The sequence below is a fragment of the Egretta garzetta genome, unplaced genomic scaffold (genome assembly GCF_000687185.1).
Source record: "Egretta garzetta isolate BGI_Z169 unplaced genomic scaffold, ASM68718v1 scaffold234, whole genome shotgun sequence".
Taxonomy (NCBI): Eukaryota; Metazoa; Chordata; class Aves; order Pelecaniformes; family Ardeidae; genus Egretta; species Egretta garzetta.
In genome coordinates this window covers 575,684-579,832 of record NW_009259528.1, presented here as the reverse complement: position 1 = coordinate 579,832, position 4,149 = coordinate 575,684, and the positions used below count along the sequence as shown (strand labels likewise).

Below are 4,149 nucleotides of genomic sequence, written 5' to 3'. Positions count from 1 at the left end.
GGAGCCCCGCGTCCTCGCGCCACCCCGAGCCAGCGCCGCTGCTGAGGACACGGCGCCGTGCCCCCCTCCCTCCAAACTACCCCAACCTCCTTGTGCTTCCATGCACACGACAGCAGACCTTGGAAGGACAACAGAAATGCTGGAAAAAGCAGAAAAAGTGGTTTTTCGGGTACGCCCTGTTGGGGTGTTGGGGGGGGGGGGGGGGGGTTTGTTTGGGTTTTTTTACCTACATCCAATACCTAAAAGTCATTTGTTGTTAAAAAGTCAGATCTGTGGTGAGCCTCCGGGAATCTAAGTAGCAGCGAGAAATAAAAAAATAAAATAAGTAAAAATTATCAAACCCGAACGGGAAGTTTTGCTGAAGGAACCGAGGACAGCCCCGTCCCTGATGGCAACGTGGCTCCAAAATGCACCCCACCCCCCCCGCGCATTTTGCCAGACCGGCCATGCAGATTGGGAAAAGCCAGCTGAAACAGCAGTGAAAAACAGAGCCTCGCTGAAGGCTTGAATCAAGTAACTGCCGGATTTTTAATATTTGGGCTTGTTACTGGGCACGTGTTAGACAGCATCCGGACCACAGCAGTCGCTCCCTCCAAACCGCCCCTCCCCGACTTACGACTGAAGCAGAACAAAACTGAGTTTACACGCTCAGAACCCCAGCCCAGAATCCCATTTCCATCCTTCATTAGAAATACAAATATTTGATTGCAAATACACCACTTCTGAGTCCAGCAGCACATCAGACCAAGATGACGAAGACCCCAAGCCCCCAGAGTTGAATTACAAATACCTACGGATCTTCCTGCACGACGCCGTCCCCTGCATTTCAGCTGTCGCGATCCGTACGCCCACCCAAAAGGCACGCCACCCACGTCAGCAACTCTCCATGCTATTGCCCTTGGAAAACAAAACTGTCTCTGGGTTTGTCTTTAGTCCAATTTGTTTTCACCTAACACATGCTGAGCCCTGGCCTGAAAGACAGAACCACCCGGAGCGTTCAGGATTATTTCTGGCCTAAACAGTCCTACCCCAACTTTGAACACCCCCCCCTCCTCGTTCAGGATTATTTCTGGCCTAAACAGTCCTACCCCAACTTTGAACACCCCCCCTCCTCGTTCAGGATTATTTCTGGCCTAAACAGTCCTACCCCAACTTTGAACACCCCCCCTCCTCGTTCCAGCGGTGTCTGTTCAGAGCTGTACCAGAAATCAAATATTTAGATTTGGAAGGCATCGATCTGCATGAGGGAGAAGGCAGCTCTTACTGCGCGTTTGGTCCAGAACAACCAGAAACCCAGGAAAGGCGGGGGGGGGGGAAGCATTTTTGATTGCCAACAAGTTAGCGGTGTACAATCTTAGCCACGGGAGCTTACCAGAGCCAGACCTACTGAAAATCCAGACGAACTGCCCTGGCACGTTCCTTTTGTGGCTCATGCTACAAGCAAGAAAAATATCTCCCAGCTCGCTGGCCAAACTTCAGCCACCTTCTGTGCTGTCTGCGCCGCCGAGGGCACGGACGCCAAACCTTTGCAGTGCAGACCCGCCGGCGCTCGGCTCGATGGCAAAGACACGCTCGCGTTCATTCAGCAAAATCCAGAGCAGCTGGAGAGACGGCTCCTGTCCCCTCCCAGCCCAGCCATCCAGCGTCTCCTCCTCCGAAAGTGTGTCAGAAGGGGCGCCAATCCAGGCCCGCTCTGTCCCCTGCTCCGAGGGGCCCTATTTTTTTGCCTTTTATAGGTAATTTCATGATTGTTGCTTGGGGTTTCAGGACTGCTGCCGCCGCCACCAGATGCGACACTTGCATGCTGCAATAAGCTCCACATTTCAGAATTTGGGCTTCAGAAACCCAAGATATTCTTCCCCCAGCACTGAGGAGTGGTTTTTGTCTCCGTTACCGGACTCCAGACCTTAACACCATTGCCCATTCATCCCCAGCCGCTCCCGCTCCTCTCAGACACGCCATCCCTCCCACTGATTACCCCCGACACCGGCAAAGCCTACTTAAACCTTGCTTCTGGCCACAATTCTGCATTGAACCCAAAGAACAAACGTCCTCCCCGAAACACTGAGTGTTCAAAACCCTTTTAATTGCCGGGCATTTCAAGAGCACAGGCCGCCACTGAAAACACGCTTGCTTCCACGCCGGCAGCGATGGCGACTGCGCGTGCTACCAGGCATCAGCCACCCCATTGCCAAGACCACAGGCAGAGTCACCTGAAATCATTAAAGTGTGTTCAAAGTCTGCAAAATACTTCATGTTTTAAATACGCCTCTCCGCTTCGTTATGACCAACTACATCCATAAATGAGGAGAGAGAAGGAAAGGTAAGAAACTGGCACCTTGCCACCTACCTGCTCTGGGAATTGCGAATGCTTCCCTAACCACCCGCACGCCTCAGATGCAAGTTCCTCCTGCAGACACCCAATTACCTCGACATTTTATTTCTAGTAACACACTTGAGGGACAGCAGATGTGCCGGCGTCGCGTTGTCCTGACATCTTCAGGGCTACTAAAATGCTCCGAGGGCTGGAGCCCCTCTGCTGTGAGGCCAGGCTGGGAGAGTTGGGGGTGTTCAGCCTGGAGAAGAGAAGGCTGTGGGCAGAGCTGAGTGAGGCCGGTCAGGGCTTCAAGGGGGCCCAGAGGAAAGGGGGGGACAAGCTTTTTAGTAGGGCCAGCTGGGACAGGACAAGGGGGGATGGCTTTAAACTGAAGCAGGGTGGGTTTAGACTGGATCTAAGGAAGAAATTCTTTACAATGTGGGTGGTGAAAGCCTGGCAGGGGTTGCCCAGAGAGGGGGTGGAGGCCCCATCCCTGGGAACATTGCAGGCCAGGTTGGCCAGGGCTGTGAGCAACCTGATGTGGTTCAAGGTGTCCCTGCTCCTGCAGGGGGGTTGGGCTGGGTGACCTCTGGGGGTCCCTTCCCACCCAAAACATTCTGTGATTCTGTGATTCTATGTCCATTAGCCGCCCAGCAACCCCTGGTACTGTCCCAGGGGTATCTCGGGCAGGGTGGCTCTCGGCCATCCTTCCTCCTGTGGATGGCGACCCCATGACCCGGCACGCCGAACACGAAAGACTGGATGCCTGCGCAACAGATTCACACGGCCATCGAGTGGGTTTTGAACGCGCCAGTTCAATCAGTTCAGCAAGTAACCTGTAATTCCAGCCGCACAGGAGCATCCCTGCTCGACATACTGGGTGAGTACGACTGGCTCGCGCTCATGTCATGGAAATTAAGCTACATTTAAAAACAGGATTTAATGAAAACAGTATTTCAGCTCTCCAACTCCCCCACCCAGGGAACGCTACCATCCGCTGCCTACCCACAGCCTCTGAAACTGCTGCAAAGAGGCTCAAAACCGAGTGCAAAGCTCAGCCAGCGGCTCCTTCACACTTCACCATCAGATATGGTTAAAAATACTCAAATCAGATTATCTCCTGAGACGGCTGTGCATGTGATAGCTCCTCTCCTGCCACAGAAGGGCTAGAAGAACCGGACCCAGCGTGCCATGGCCAGCACATGACGTCCAGCTGCCAGCGCGGCTGCGCAGCCTCTGCCAAACTCTGCTGACCCCTCTCAGCCTTTCCGAACTCCAAGGAGGCAAGCTGAGCTCAACGCTCCGGGCCGCACGATGCTCTCCTCAGCATCTGTTTCCTTTCCTTAAGCTGCACGTGAGGCGGGAGGAGTTAGCAGCGTGTAGCGCAGCGCTAGGCGTAGCGTCGTCCCCGCAATCCGTCCCACCGTAAGCGTCCACGGGCCGCGCCACGGCGCGTACGCTTTATCGAGCACATACCAACGGCAGCTCCCCGCGGTGAACCGTGCGGTGCTTCCCACCCGCACGCCGCTCACGGCCAACAAACCAAATCGCTCAGACAATCTCTGTTGGTTTAGAAATTGAAAAGCCGCGTCCACCCTTGGAGGAAAAAAATAAAAATCAGCATTCCCTCCCAGAAAGCAGGCACGCGAGTTAACCGTTTCATCCATTACGGGATGCCTGTCGCTCTGCCAGGATCACGGAGCGGCTGGCTGCAAAAGCAGAGGGGGCTGCACAGCTCCTGACAGAGGGACAGGGTAGCGCGCAGCAAGGGAACACACCCTGCCCGCCTACAGCAGCACGGGAACCGCAGAGACCCGGCAGCGCCGTCCCCC

At 54.7% G+C, this 4,149-nt stretch overlaps 1 protein-coding gene across 10 annotated transcripts in view; it reads right to left on the bottom strand.

Moving 5' to 3' along the window:
* The window catches only part of SGMS1 (sphingomyelin synthase 1), a 76,446-nt gene that overhangs the window by 23,632 nt on the left and 48,665 nt on the right, over positions 1–4,149 (bottom strand). Inside the window, exon 1 of one of the 10 annotated variants that reach the window (XM_035893075.1) lies at positions 3,794–4,125. The exons of the other annotated variants lie outside the window; for them this stretch is intronic. The gene's annotated coding sequence lies outside the window, so the exon portion shown is untranslated. Of the gene's footprint in view, positions 1–3,793; positions 4,126–4,149 lie in introns of those variants that run through there. 10 annotated transcript variants of the gene reach the window in all.